Consider the following 15,969-nt stretch of genomic DNA (forward strand, 5'->3'; position numbering starts at 1 on the left):
TCCACCTTCCTCTCTCGGTCTCCATGAATGCACGAAGCGTGGGGTAATTAGTAGCTACCACCGAGCCACTTCCACGACCTACTTTGTGTTTCCCGAAAAGATAAATAAATAAGAGCTTCCTGTCTTCTTTATTTCCATGCTTCTTTCTCTTTTAATAACTGGGACAGCCGCAGTAATTAACGTATCGACGGGACAGAATGCTGAATTGAGCGGTATCAATTCAAGGTGCAATGAGTTTTGCATCTCGAATACAGGAGATGTGGAAGATAAACTGATTGTAAAATATTCGGTTGTGAACGTGCGTGTCGATTAAACGATGGAACATTCGTTTCAAGGATGAAAGCTTCCTTTGTCTCATTCGAAAACTTTCAGTACAAAGAATTATCATTTATGTAGGGATTTTTATTGTATCATCTCCAAAGTGTGAGAAAACGATCAGTGTCAAATAAATCTATATTTGAATATGTTGGGAATAGTTGTAAAATATAAACTTTCGAATGATTATTTCACCGATAGATTGTCATCGAAACAGAGATGCAATATAATAAATTGCGAGCGAAAGATACGTACAATCGTTACGTATAAGAATTTTTCACTCTCGATCAATACGAAAATTCATTGTCCTTTATTAATGTCGTGCTATGCCCGACATACAGTATACGATACCTTTCATTCGTTTCAATCTATCAATTACAATCGACACTTCTCCATCCATTTCCACCATTCATCGACGCGTCCAAACATTCTTGAACATTACCATATACAACGCTCCTCAAAATGGACAAAAGCGAACGTTATTCAAATCTTAATTTTCAACTTGACAAAAGGGGAAAATTTAACAGCAAGCGAACAAAACGAACGGTACAAACAGAAGTATCGGCTTTATTCAATCGTGACGAAAGATACAGTAAAAAAAAAAGTAAAGGAACGTTACAAAAAAGAGAGACAGAAACGGCAAAGGCTTGAATAAATAATTAAGCGAGCCAGAGTTCCCTTAATACCCCGAATAGAATGGTAGAGACGCGGAAGCAAGGGCGAAGGCGTCCCTAAGATATCGTTCGCGTAGATGCATTAATTAAAATTCCATCCCGACACCTACGAGCCACCCCCATACGTCAGGCGAACGATACAGTGTTCGAGCCGCTCCGGCAGATCGAATCCAATTCACTTAAAAGGACCACCCGCTGCTTTATGAGCCTTCATTCTGTCTTTTTTATGCGTCCGTCCTTGCCCTTTTATCTTACGTACGCGTCTCTCTGTTTGCTTCGAAAATATTTATGCATATTATTCGTTCCAAGTCGAACGTGTTTTCTTGTTCCACTTTAATCCGATACGTGTTGTTTAGGTAATTTATCGGTCTTTTGACAATTTCCCAATGGGATTACGTTCGAGAATAACTTTTACAATAGATATTTTATTGTATCAGATCATCCTGAAAGTTCTGACAATGATAAATTTCCATCTTGGAACAACGTATAACCATATTGAAGGTATTGAAAATAAGCGATTGAGAAAATGATTATTTCTTTGTCGGCAAGTTTTTTTTTTATCGGATACAAGGAATATATGCTTTCAAGTTTTTATAGAAAATTCCATTACGTACGGTGACATTTAAAATTATCAGGCAAAAGGCAAAGATCGTGGAAATTTCAAGGTAAATAATCCTGTTTTATAAAAATTAATTATCCAACGAGCTTTGATCCATATGAAACGCAAACTAGATTCCATAGGATTTTCCGTGATATCAAAGATATTCTCTATTGTGATATTCTCTGGATATAGAGTTATTTAATCACAAAGTAGCCAAAGATCATTCCACATTCGTGGTACAAAAGCGTCCCAAAATTTCCAAAAGCACAGTTTATTCCATCCCGCGTTGCTTTTTATCTAATTCCACTGTTCCCCTCCCTCCTCTTTTGTTCTGCGCGCTGTTCCTAATTTCCTTTCACGCACGCCCGGCAATTTGCTACTTAATCAAACGCCTGGCTAAAAAGGCCGCCTAATTAGACAGGCAGTCGAAAGGGCCGCATTTACTTTGACACGTGTATCGAACTAGGCCAGCCAGAAGGTAGACGACGTCGGTGAAAACTTTCGAATGTAACTTTACTGCCCGCTCGGCTCTCTGATAATTAAATTCCGAACGACTTACGTGACTACGACGTGCGATGAAATTTTCAAGAATCGAACAGTCTCCCGCAGTTCGACCAATCCGGTTTTCCTCAATTTCCAATGATTTCGTCTCCTCCCAATCATCGTTTTGTTCTAACATTTCGATTTATTACGCCCTATTTATGTGCACCATTATTTTACGAGTGAAATGTCTTGGAATTTTTCTTAGCCTTCCGATATTTCGGTTTAATATCAGAATCAACGATCATCGAAATATGAAACTTGTAGCTGAAGAAACGAAAGTAAAATGTATAGGAAAAAATACATAATGCAAGGGAAAATAACAAAGCTTTTATGTGTATAGTTTGCGAGCGTTGCTGCGATATGAATACGATAATGATTGAACTTCTGAAAACGTCGCGTTGATGCGAGGAATCATTGAATAGCGAATTGAATGCGTTTTCCTGCTTTATTTATATGTGATAACATAATACTAACACAACGTGCACATACATTACCGTTCAATTGTTACTATCCGAACAATTGTTTATTTTTAGCAAATATATTTATCTATGCATATCCTTAATCAGAAAATTACGGTTAAATCAAATTGCAATGACTTTATTCTTCAGAACTTAGAAGCAAAATATCGGTCTTTTCAAATAAATTGAAGTTTTTGAACAAACGTTGCTAAGGACCAAGAAAGCGTAAATCCAGAGAAATCAAACCAAAATTCGACGGATCGATCGTTGTCCAAACGTTCCTTGTAAGCTGTCCCTTTGCTTTACACAACGGCAAACACGTGGCATCGACGTGACGTAAACACGGAGATGTGAATGCAACGTGACTATTAAGCTTCATTTCCACTGACAGAATCGTGTCGAGCCTGTGCATCATACGTTGTCACAGAACAAGAGTGTATTAATTTCTATTTAGACATCGTTTACACGTCAATTTTAATATCCCCGATATCGCTAACAGTTTCACAGTCTCAAGCCTTCCTTTAGCTTGAATCATGTGAAAATTGAGATCAAAGCAAATCCGATATCAAAGGCGAATTGAATAAACAAATCGAAACTATACTTGATTTTCCAAAGAAACACCGACAAAGACAAATCGACATAACAATCGCAACAATATGTGCATTTTATTTTCTGCATTTACCCTTAAGAAAAAATGTAAAATGCTTGCAAAAATGTAAAGATTAACAGAGTTCAATTATATTTGTAAGATGACTATATCTACAAAGAACTTCGTAAGGCGTCTGTCCGATAGGAATCAAAGAAGAAGAAGAAAAAGTAAGAGCTTTTCTTTGGATAAACTTCAGTGTTGTGAAAGACATCTTAGGTTCGTCTCGAGTGTTGTTAAAGATGTCTGGAAATTGTTGTCCTTCTTCTTGGCAGTTTCCTTCGTCGCGAATTGCTTCTACGTTGGACTAAATTATTACAAATATTCATATCCTACTCTGTTAAATCGTAACATACGTATGAAATACCATACGTAACAATTTATACCTCGGTGAATCTTAAAAAAATATCTGTTTATATACGTCGAGATTAAAAAACTTAAAACGAATACAGGAAGAATTTTCAATTATTCATTTGATTTCAGAACTCTCAATTCAAGAATAAAAAAGAAACGGAGAGCGAGATTTCAATCGAATCTGATCAATCTGCTCGTGATAACTCGACCAACGCTATTCAATCGCGATTCAGAATTCCATGCCAATGTCAATTTTCCAGAAGAAACGAAACATCTTACATTTGATGCGCACGAACGTGAAGCATAGAACGATAAGTGAATTTCGTTCAAGATTCTTCACGGTATACTTAAAATTTTCCCGTTGCATTCCACGAATATCGTCGTTTAAGCTACTTCCTTCTTCGTCGCTCGTTTGTTTTCGCTTTAAAGATATTTCAAACGGAACGAAATTGATTTTTTTATGTTGAAAATAAAATGAATTGGGAATATTTGCAATTTTCCAAATCGATTCTATTTCCTGCAAATATTAATTTTCCACTTTTCAAACTACGATTGCTTGAAATTTAAGAAATTTCTCTTGAACAGCGACTCCGTTTTATAATAGTCAAATAACTTTGCGATCTCCTTTTGCTCCATATAAAAAAAAAATTGTTGATAAGGTGAAGAAAATACTTGAAAAATATGTATTACAGAATAAAAAGGACAAAGGCAGCAACCCTTAAAAAAATACTTAACGATCCCCATAGAGGTCACAATTCCACAGATTATAAACCAGAGCTCCAGACTGATTAAATTCATATCTACGCGAATGTCACTTAATTAAACATCTTAATTAAACATCTTAATTGTTATATTTTCATAAAATTATTTTAAACCAAGTCCAATTTAACTACCACGTCTAAGATAACTAAGTTCATATTTATACAAACACTACTTAATCGAAATTAAACATGAAAATTTTTATACTTTCACAAAGCCACTCTATCTAGATCATATCTAGTTTAGCTATGTACGTGCTACAAAGCTTAGTATCTACTTTAAATTATCCCGGTAAATATCGTTATATTAAATCTCGTTTCATTCTTTTTATTTTCAATTTAAAGTAGGTGAAATCCGAGTTAGACTACGTTAGACCCAAAATAGAGTAAATCGCGCGCACGAAAGCAGATATTCCTTTTCATTACGCGTCCCTCCAGCATCAGCCTATCCAGTTCCCATCGTATTTCATTGGACAAGCCGCGCTTAATGCATTCGAAAGTTTACCTCACGGAAAAATATAACCGGCACGGTAAAATCCCCAAGAGAGTAGAATTAAGCCGAGGAAAACACACTATGCCGTGAAAATATTTCATATATTTCACGATCTATGGAAATTCCGATGCGCGAATTTCCAGGTCACTGGTTGCGGAAAATCGAAGATCCAGGGCAATCCGGAGATCGTCAATCGATATTGACCAATTTACGTATTCCCGGGACAGTGCCGTACAATTCAAAGAACTCCAATGCATCGGTGTACTTTATTCCATCTGGAATTTATTAGGTGTAAAAATGAATTTAGTCTTTTGGAAGCTAAACCGATCGACACCGCCTTCCGTTGATTTTTTTATTTCTGTACCAAATTTTCTTACCATTGGATTTCTACGGCCTTTCCACAATTTTAAAATTATCATTTATCGCAACGTTAAAACATCGAAGATATCAAAAGGTTGCTTCCTATGGCAAAGTACATTATTGCCATGTCTTTAGAGTAGTAGGTAATTTAGATTAATAGTCTGGTGATTCTAGTCATTAATTCGCCATTAATGTAGGCGCCTATGTAAAATTCACATAGTGTTGTTAGAAATCAATCAAAGCATTCGTATACTTATAAATGGTAATATAAATGTCAATATGTAGATGAAATTACAATTTTATATTTTTGTCTCGATGTATCGAAAGTAAATAATTTTCTGACGAAACACACACAATAAGGCAACTTCGATGGAACGTATTAATACACGTACATCCCTTTCAGATTATAACTGGCTGTCATCCGTGAAGATTATGATAAAAGCCATTAAAACTACGTAGTAATGTAAATAACATATGCGCGCATATGATATAAAAGAAATAACAATTTTTTCTTCTTTTCGCTCGTCTCTTGGAACTCTTGATTTTATCGCTGTACAGCGATTAACCCCGTTCGATTTCATTTCTTTTCCCTTTCGACCATTCGTTGAAATCTGCATTTTTTCGGCGTATTACGAACGCATAATGCGTCCGATTTCAATCAAATGTAAATCCCTTTCGAGACGAATCTCGACACCGTTCGCAAAATAGCAATTAAAAGTGTAAAAAATTTCACTGGCAAACAATTTCTGCAATTCGCAACATATCCCCGACAATACATGTCGCTATTTTTTAACCGACGGAACAAAAGAAGAAACAAACGCGTTTCTGTAAATTTCACCCGCCCCGGGGACCCGTCGATGTTCGCTCGTCAATCCGTCTACGTAAACCGCGCAACAAAGGTAGAAACTAATAACCAGAAATCGGTTTCCAAAACAGAACGAAGGGAAATAAATCCATCAGCAGCGCGACGTAGAACAAGGCTTTCTATCGCTTAAAAAAAGTGCCGAGTGCGGTTCAGCGTTCTCGTCGACTGAAACAGCTGTCAGACCATGAAAAAGTTATGGGATACTGTTCAAGTATTAACTATTTCAGTTATTATATTTATTTTTTCACGTAGAATCCCTTTCTTACGAGACATTGCGTATAGTTCATAGATAGCCCGCAGATATGATATAATAAAGTCACTGGAACAATTAAATAACAAATGTATCGACAATACCCACTTCGAGATTAAACTACAAAGAAGGTTACGAAATGTAGCACTTGACTTTTTATAGAAACCGAAAGCATAAATCTCAAAATTATCCGCGTCGATCCATACAGTTTTACTTAAAACAGCAAATTAAACGCGTTAAAAATTTATCATTCCTGAATGCACGTAGTCGAAACTGTCATCAAATTTTTCTAATCCTCTCATTGCAAAATTCAAGTATGCATCTTCCTCTACAAAATCTGTAAGGCATATAACAATATCCTAATTGGGGATCTTTGGAAATTTCGAGATTTAAAAAAGAGAATTCGATAATAGAACACGACCAAAATTACAGTTTTCCCCCGAACAGACAGCCGCTTTCGAACACTGCGCGATGCAGTTGGTGATCGTCGCGGGCTTCCGGACGAAATTGAAATTGTTCCCGATGAAGCACGGGGGGAGCGGGATCGGGGCGGACTAGAATCGAGCCTAACTAACTTGTGCAACGAAAACGCGGAACAGACGACGCGCGAGTGCACGAAGAAACGAAATGAAACAGCTGAGAGGGTGAGTGCACGCTAGAAATTGCTCTCTTCCACTGATCATCCCCCAGAGGCAACACGCGCATCCTGTTCCACCCTGTTTTTCCAACCTATCCAGCATGTCTCGAGCCGGCTCCAAGCGACGTGATTAATTACGATATCGCTTTTTAGCCGCAGTTCTCTGGCCCCGTCCGTTCGATTGCCACTTCGCTTTTTTCTATCCGTTTCAAAATCCGCGGCCCGCGTTCGACACACGTTCCCGGCTACGATTTTTTTTTATTTCTTCTTTTTTTCATTAATCAGTCCCGACGAATTAATCCGGCACGTATCCGCGTGGCTGAACCACGCCCCGCGTTTGCGACCCTCGACGGGGTGCTTCGGATGTCTCGTGTTGTGTTAGACGCGAATTGAATTCGCTGCGGTGACTCTTTATCAGTGCGTAGACGCGGATAATTTTGAGTTTTAGCAGGGCAAGTTAGTTTAGAATTTTCGTGTAAGCGTGGAATCTTAAATGTTTCAGTTTTGATGTGAAAAGGATATGAAACGCTTGTCATAAAAATATAAAACGGTATAAATTTGAAAGTAAAAATATAGCGAACTAGTTATAAGAATAAATCATAAGGTAATAAATCGCGAAGTAGTTAGAAATTAACGAGTTAGTTCAATAAATCAATCAACAACCTTTGGCGAATTTTGATCATTCTTTGGAATCTTTTTTATGAATGTAATTCCAGTATGTAAGCTGTGAAACAATCTGTCATAAACCATATATTTAAAATTTCTAAAAGTTTAGTAAACTAATTATTATTAGTTTATTTTCACAGCCGTATACTTCTCCGCGCACTTTGCTTGTTTCTTCTAGAAATTTCACACACAATCCAATCTTCTATCGCTATTTTTAGCCCCTTTTCTCTATTTTCCCTTCATTCGGCCAATCAGTAGAAGATAAAATACACGAAGGCTTGCCGAAAGAAATTCGGAACTCTCAAAGGCTAAAAGTCCAAGGCTCCTGAACTTTCCCAAGAATTTTTGCATCTCGTAATATCTTAAAGTTTCCCGATCTGCCTAAAACTATTCGTATACGAATTCCTCGATCTCCTTGTCATCTGGTTCGTAGAAAACCAATAATTAAATAATCTAAAGACAAAGCGTGGTCGAAGAATGAATCGAAGCACTTGAAAACATTTTCGAACAGTTATGGTTTTCAGTAGAAACGACGGCTGACTGGTTTCAAATGACGCGGAGCGCAAATTAAGGAAGCCTCAAAAGCGGGAAGTTATGTCGTCTGGTCTGGCGGGGAAAGTTTCTTCCACTTGGACGGCAGCTTCTCGTTCGCGAAATTTGCTCTCTCTCTCTCTCTCTCTCCCTCTCTCCCCTCCCTCCCTCCCTCCCTCCCCCTGTCTCTGTCTGTCTCTCTCTCTCCCTCTCTCCCTCCCTCCCTTTCGTCTTGTGGTCGTGCATCGAGTCGCACGATATTAATTCAAGTTTCCCCGTATCCTCTCAAGGATTAATTAGACTTATACAAAATGGCGGGAATCGTGGTAACACGTACCTTCTGGCACTCGGCTTGCGAAACGAGGCCAAGAGGAAATTCAACATTCTAAATTATGAATATTTAAATCTATTTCCGCGAGATACAAAGCACTCGTGTGGAAAAGCACAATTTGCGCTTATAAAAGATACAAAAAAGAACGGTCGTCGGACGTGGGGGGATTTGAAAGAAAAATTGCCTGAAGCGCGGATGAAATATTAACAAGATTCGAGCGATCTATGCTAATTATACTCTAAAAGTTAATTAAAATACCTCAAACGTTTCAAATAAAATAAATGAAATATTTGAAAATACGGAAAATCAAGTAGAAGCTCTCCTCTCATTTCCGGCGAATTATCGAACTGACAACCTTCAATGGGAATTTTGCAAATCTAATATCGTTCCAGATATCGGCAAACGGCTTTTCGATCGATTTGTTCCCAATAGAAAAATTCGTCATGGATCGCGACATCAGCTGGCAAAACGTCGATTCAAATCGACGTGGAATCAACAAAATTCACGGGTCAATTAGCAACCGTGCCGGCCGCCTCGTATAAATGATTTTTAATTGATTCCACGAAAGGAGGTAGAGAGAGAGGAAAGAACGGTCGTCGGTGATTCGAAACGCGATTCATTCGCGCGGGTCGGAAATCAATTTCCCTCCAAAACTACGACAGATCGCAATCTACGCTCTTTCATCGAGCCCGTATGAATCTAATTAAATTGGTCCCTAGTAAACGGGTCCCTCGTCGACTCACTGGTAACACAAATTAAAAAAGCAGACTAATTAAAATTAATCCAACTGCTCGATAATCGAATTTCTATTACAAAAGCACCAAGAACAGGTCGCATGTCAAACAAGAACCGAACGTGATCATAAAATAAAAAGAAGTCTTTATAAAAAAAACGGATCAGACACATCGCACTAGCACGAGCACGCGGGACCGGCCGTCAAAACAAACCATCTAACGAGCTTACGATCTAAGGATCTACCTTGCGATCGTGGCAGGCCTCTCCGAGCGGGAACATCGAACGCGTGCGATCCACTTGCCTCACTCCCTCTCTTTCTCGTTCTCCGTTTCCCTTCCCTCTTTAGGTATGTTTTTCCGCTCTTATGGACGACGAAACGACAGACGTATTGCAAGCTTGCGATGGCACGTGAACACCACGGCCGAATGGCGCGACTGAACTCGCCTGAACCGTGCCGGAGCTTGACTCAACCGAGGCTTTCGGGCCGGCGCTCTCGTTCATTTGGTGGGGGTGGCGGCGTACAGGGGTTGAGGATGTACAGCGAGGAAGGGTTAGAAGAAGGGAGAAGGGAATGTGGGAAACGTTGGATAGACGGGAAAGGGTGGAAGGGCGAGAATGAAACCGCGATCGACGGGTAGAGGGGTTAGGAATAGTGGATTGTGCGATAAAGCAAAGAAGTCCCGCTGGAGAAAGATGGTATAAGGTGGTACAAGGTGTTGCGCACGATTGATGTACGTGTGTATGCGTGTAGGCGAAGAAATGAATGAAATGGAAGAATGTGGAAGAGAATTTGAGGAAGAAGAGGAAGAAAGTGAAACGAGCAACTGGAAGGACGAGATATTGTTTTGCGGATACGATTCGGTAGAGGAAGATAGATAGAACTTCGAAGACAGGTCGGAGGACTAGAAAGGATAAATTTCAAGAGAAATAAGGGAAAATATTGCGATAAAATTTGATAAGGAGGAAAATAATGTAAAAGAATGGACACTGAAGGGGGATGTTTTTTCAAGTGGTTGCAAGGGACGCAAAATGACAGAGTACAGGGAACGTAGAAAGGAAGGTAGCACAGTGGATAGCAAAATGCAAGGGAAACAAAAAGAAAATGGTGAAAAAACGGTGGATTAGAGAAGAGAAAAGAGATGGATGAGCGAAGAATAAACAGAGACGCGAGCTGCGTGTGTACATCGATTTACCAACTATGGCACACACTGCGATTCTATCGCAACGAAGCTTGCAATGTCGGCTTATGAAGTTCGCCGACATGTCACGATGTATTCTGTGAACACGATCGTAATTACGGAAACACCTGTGCCAGTTATGAATCCATATGCTACTACGTCGCAGCCTAGCTTTTTAACGCAGCTTTTATAAATAACGCGCGACTTCTAATTTTTCCAGCTTATAATTGTCATTTCAAATTAACGATAAAAGCTACGAAAAAGAATTTCGTTATTTCCGTTTCATAGGATAAGCTAAAGTAATTTTATGCAACTGCGGTATGACATTTATACGGAGCTTCCAGCGTTAGAACTCAGTTGCATTCGAGTCGCGGAATTAGAAACACCTTTCAGTCCTGGCAGAACACATTTGTATTCCAATTGAGTGATGATTTTTTCTATCCATACGTTCTATAGATAGATACCACGTGTAATAAGACAGGAAGCACCTATTCTTTACATTTATAGGAAAAATTAGCTGAGACTTGCGTTTTTCGCAATTCACGCGAATAAACTGACACAACAACGAATCTCGGACCATCAAATTCATTCTGAACTTTAATAAACCAGCCAATATTTTGATACTAATTGAGTTAAACATAGATAAGCCCCGTCGTTCCACTAACGTCAAATTTCAAAGATAGAACCTGGATAAAAGTTGCCATGCGTAACGTTTGACGAGTACTTTATGTACACGTTACACGTTCGTCACTCCGAGCTACTAAAATAACATACGAAAGAGACTGTACGAAAATGTAATAAATACTTGAGGTTGAACGAGGCCCTTCAATTGCCCAATTTCATTAGGTAAATCAAAGAGGAATATCCTGATTGGTAGAAAATCAGATACTCGTAAAAATTTCACTAACCTGTAATAAAGAAGCCAGATTTTAACTGACAAACATCGTGATATCAATCACGAGGCATGATATTTTTCGTCTAATCAAAAAGCACGCAGCTTGCGCCTTTAATTCGTTATATTACTCTCTGCATATATTTTTCGTTCACTTGGTTGTATTAAAATGTTAGAATCGACTCGTACTGAGCACGCGATACCAATCGCATGATACAAAAAGTGTGTAAAAATGTAAGTCTAGTTCCAAAGTCAAATAAAACGATTATTCTGATGTCGTAAGATTAATTAACGATATGACTGAACTAACTTTTAAACTGTTATAACCTAATACAAACTTTAAATTAGAATCCTTAACGTCAAACTTCAGACACGGCGCAACAGTTAGAATACCGTAAGAGAAGTGCGCTAAAATCACCATCGAATCCAAATAAGCGTAGTATCCGATGGAAGTATCGTCGCAGTTTCATCCCAGTCGAAAATCCCAAAAACCGATTCCACCGAGATAAAAGCTGCAGAGAAGCTTAAGAATGACAAACTCCGGCTTCTCTGAGACTAAGAAGAAAGGGATCGCAACGCTTAAGCGGCCGATTGATTAAAGCCCCGCGAACACTCCGCCCGTGTGAATTTTTAATGAGAGAAGCGAAGTCTGAACGAGCTCTGGTCGACTTCCGAGTAGCGCGATCGGCTTTCAAGATGATACTTTCAACCCTCTACACGGGGCTAGAGGCCCGGAAGAAGCGAGAGAAGAACGCGAAGGGTGCTCAAGTGCCTTTGTTCGCGATGAATGCTCGCCCCTCGAACAGGTAGCTCGCGACCCCGTGAATCTTCCTTCGATTAGGCAGCTTCGCCATACGAACCTATTCCTCCAAAACTCGTTCTCGTCGCGTGCGTTCTTGACCCGCGAATGGGAATTTTTGAAGCTAGCAATGGCTGACACGGTTAAGAGCTCTGACAAATAGCCGTAGCTCGTTATTAAAGGAAAGGGTACAGTCGTTGTTCGCTGCGTTTAACGTCGCATAGTTCATTGAAGGGTAGACGCAAGACGGTGATTTTATTAGACTTGATAGGGGGAATTTACGAGCACGAAAATTCATGGCTGAGAGGAATTTATATAGAAACCATAAATCTCTGACGAAATCGATGAGCGAGTGGTGATTTTCAAAGTTGTATGACTGACAAATTGTAACGAGTATCGAGTATCCATTTTTTACTTTCTTTAGGGAGAGAGAAAAAATTGTAGTCTGTCGCGAAAGAGAGCGTACGTTATAGAGCGTTACAGTTTCGATCTTTTGGCGGGAGCTAATGTTATTGCCAATCATGTCGTCGACGAATACAAAAGGCAATCGACAAACGCGAAGATTAAACAATCGCGTGACCGATGCAGCATCTGTCCATTATGACAGCATTGCGTGGCGGAAAAAATATTTTCACGTAGGCAACGATTATTCGAATGATTCATCGGCCCTAGAACTCATGCACGCGGTAGACAACGTGTTTAGAAATGAATAAGCTGTTACTGAGAGAGAGAGAGAGAGAGAGAGAGAGACGCGCGAACTAACGTCGATAATTTAGCACAATCGTGATAATTCAGCGAAATGCAATTCTCCGCCGACAATCCAGCTCTCGTCACGTTATAAATTTCCGTTTTCTGCCGATATTACCGGCCTCCGTTAAAAATCCACCGCTAATATACGATGCCCTGTCAAAAGTCCGATCCAAACTTCTTCACGCCCCCGATAAATTCAGGAAAATTCCCAACCTGTCGAAAACAAGCAACCGTTAATCACGAAACATCCTAGAATTTTTCAAAATTGCCTCGCACCGATCACCCTTCCGTTTGTCGAACAAACAAAACACAGTTTACGCATTCTTTACAACTTTTTAATACTTGCTGAAATATACTTTGTTTTTGTCGTGTAAGGTATAACGTGCGATGCGTGATTTCAATTGTATTTTTCAATAAATATGTAATGAGTTTGTTTGTATCAACCAAGTATAGTTCACCATGCAACATTTATCAAAACCCGATAATCGATGACTTCCTGGAATATATGACTCTGGAAACTTTCCGTCCATATAATGGGAGTTTACGTTCAGACAAGTGAAATCAATAGCTAAAGGCTCATTTAATCGTGCACTAACGAGAATTTCGTTCCTCTAAGTACGGATAAATGAAGTTTTACGGTATCTCCATTTATCAACTCACTCAAGCTTCAACAAGCTCACGCGTTAACACGAGACAAGCAGTCGGAAAAAGGAAACAAAAAGTAGCGGGGAAGAACCGAACGTAGCTGTCGAAACTCGACTCTGTACATTTCGCATGGTGCGTGCATTCTTTTACTTTTACGTCGTCAAATTTCCCATAAGTCCATAAAAATCCGCAATCCATTAACCATTATCTGATCCATTAACCAATATCCTCGAACATCGATCTATCATTATCTCCATCTATCAACATCTTCCAACTCCAACGAACTCGCATTAACACGAAACAAGTAGACAGAGAGAAGAAACAAAAAACAAAAGGAAGAACCGAACACAGTTTCGATCGCTCTCGAAGCTCCACTCGCCGCGTTTCGCGAGCCACCTGCTCGATTACCCTCGGAATTAATGTATGAATTGGGTACACACGGGATTGTTCCATGTCCGCGCCTCACCCCTTTCCGCGTTGCCCTATATTCCCAGCCTCTCGAACATCGGCCCATTGACCTTTTCGCGGCAGGCTAGGCAACGAAGAGGGGGTTGCATCGGGGTAAATTCGCGGACCTCGCGAAACGACGAAAGAAAGTGGCTGCAGCGCGACACGATAAAGCTTGCGAGTCCGAGATCGATGAGATCGTATTAATTATAACAGGCCTGAAGAGCACTCAGGACCTTCCGACCACTTCGCCGTATATCATCTCTTTCCTTCTCTCTGTCCTTTTCTCTTTCCGTGTGTACGCCGCGAAACGAAATTCGCCACGACGGCAGAAAAAATCTTGCAAAGGGAGGAAGTACTCGTCGTTCGAGCACACACGTCCAAGTGTCTTCCACCAGGCACACAGTATTTCGCGTGTTCATGCGTGTGCGTGTATAGGTTGAAAAAGAGTTGACAAGCTTTCGCTGTCTGTGGTCGTAGACGACTCGATCCGACCGACGACGCAATTATAAGCGAAATCGAGTCACGATCTTTATTTTCGCGTGGGAACTTCTGGTGTGTTGCAATTCCGAGCTTAGGGACTGTGGAGTTTGTCTTTATTATGTGACGTTGACTGATTGTTTGTTAGACACGTGAGCCGGAAAATCGGTTCGTTCATTTCTCCTTTCAGGTAGAATTGAATAGGCCTTTCAGAATTTTCACAATTTCGTATAAGGTCGCCAGCTGTTCTAATATTTATGAGCAGGGGTGTACGTATTTTATTCTAAGAATGCTGTGTTAATTTACCATTCAAAAGATACGCAGAAGAAAGTGACTAAACGAATTTTATTTCATTCTTGCAGGTTTGTTTATTTCGTTACGTGGTTTATAATAAAATTTCAAATTGATTCGAATAAACTACGTAACAACGAAATTAGAAGAGCATTCGGTACTTCGACTTTTCATAAAATTATTTTATACAATCTCGTGGAGGGCAGTGAAATTTTCCAATAAAGTTACCATCGATCGAATTTAAGATTGCTCGCATCGAAGTAAAAGGTTGGCGAAAGTTGTATCGCGCTCGAGGTCATTCATGAATACTGAAAGACGTCGTGCCACGGAACAGGCTCGTGTCCGGCTATTAATTCACTCTCTGAATAAGCAACGGGGAGATTTTTTTAATTAAAACGTGCGGTCTTTCTAATTAAAAAGCGAGCATTCATCGATTCGCGGCGCCTCGTCTTAAGATTTTCTCTCGCAGCCAAAGGAATATTCTGAATGGGAAAAAAATGAAGGTAGAAGAACAGAAAAGACACAAGAAAGTAGACGCGCTCCCTTTCAAAATGCATAATTCAAACGTTTCTGAATATTCCGAAAATTTCAGCGCGAGCCGCGGTCGCGAGTCAAACACGCGATGCAAATTCACGTTTAAGTTTTAGCTTAAGTCAGCCAACTCGGAAAAGTCTTTAGTGATCTAATTCCCTTGTATAATGCACGTTACGAAATATTATCTATGCTTCTTTAACACCGAGACACGATATAACAGTATCGCCTAAAGACACATTGAAGAAAATAATATTTCCAATAGAAACCAATCTTATAAAAATAACTTCAATCGTTTGCAAGTAACGTAAATCAATATATTGTCAGCCCTGCAACGATAGTTGTATAATATATGAAATTTGAGATCGTAGTAAAGGAAAGAAACAACAGAAAATCTCAATCTCCAACCGATAAGAACGATCATCAACGATCGGCAGTAAATTGAATCAAGAATGTTACAAATATAATTCTTTACAGAAGAATTAAAAAGAAAATAGAGAGACAACCTGGCTATAGAATTATAGAGCACAGTATAATTAAATTTAATATGCTAGCTGCGCGTGAAAATGGAACCTTGAACACAGTCCTCTAATATATTTCCTGTCTACTTTAAATTACCAGCACAAATCATTTAAATTAGCAAGACAGAAGATCCACGTGCCATCTTAGCACTTTTTATCCTAAACAAAAAGGTAACCTGCTAGTGAACTTGGTCGTAGTCTTAAGCGCGCGAGAACGG

The 15,969-nt window shown here is 39.5% G+C and overlaps 1 protein-coding gene across 1 annotated transcript in view; it reads right to left on the minus strand.

The window, feature by feature from the left end:
* LOC117206268 overlaps positions 1 to 9,681 on the minus strand; it is a 53,485-nt gene extending 43,804 nt beyond the window's left edge. The window contains exon 1 of the mRNA XM_033445439.1: positions 9,461 to 9,681. The gene's annotated coding sequence lies outside the window, so the exon portion shown is untranslated. The remainder of the gene's footprint in view (positions 1 to 9,460) is intronic.
* Positions 9,682 to 15,969: the final 6,288 nt, after the last annotated feature.

This window comes from Bombus bifarius, unplaced genomic scaffold (assembly GCF_011952205.1).
Source record: "Bombus bifarius isolate JDL3187 unplaced genomic scaffold, Bbif_JDL3187 scf7180000008000, whole genome shotgun sequence".
Classification (NCBI taxonomy): domain Eukaryota; kingdom Metazoa; phylum Arthropoda; class Insecta; order Hymenoptera; family Apidae; genus Bombus; species Bombus bifarius.